We start from the raw sequence: 369 nt of genomic DNA on the forward strand, positions 1-369 counted from the left end.
CTCACCCTCGGTGGCAACCCCCCCCCCCTCGCATCCACTCCTCCCTGGCTCCCGTTTTTGCTGTTAACGTAGCTGTAAAAACATTTTTTTTATTATCCCTTCCAACAGCAGCCAGGTTGAGCTCCAGCTGGGCTTTTGCCTCTCTGATTTCCTCCCTGCGTGACCTAACAAGATCCTGTGCTCTTCTCGAGCTGCCGCCCCTTCTTCCCAAACTGGGGGAACTCTCCTTTTCTTCCCGAATCCCAGCAAACGCTCCCCAGTGGGCCGGGCTGGTCGTCTTCCCCGCCGGTTCATCTTTCGGCACATCGGGACGCTTTGGACTCCTCGTAGCCTTCCCAGACCCCTCCCCATCACCCAGGTTTATTTACA

The sequence above is a fragment of the Egretta garzetta genome, unplaced genomic scaffold, assembly GCF_000687185.1.
Source record: "Egretta garzetta isolate BGI_Z169 unplaced genomic scaffold, ASM68718v1 scaffold623, whole genome shotgun sequence".
Lineage (NCBI taxonomy): Eukaryota > Metazoa > Chordata > Aves > Pelecaniformes > Ardeidae > Egretta > Egretta garzetta.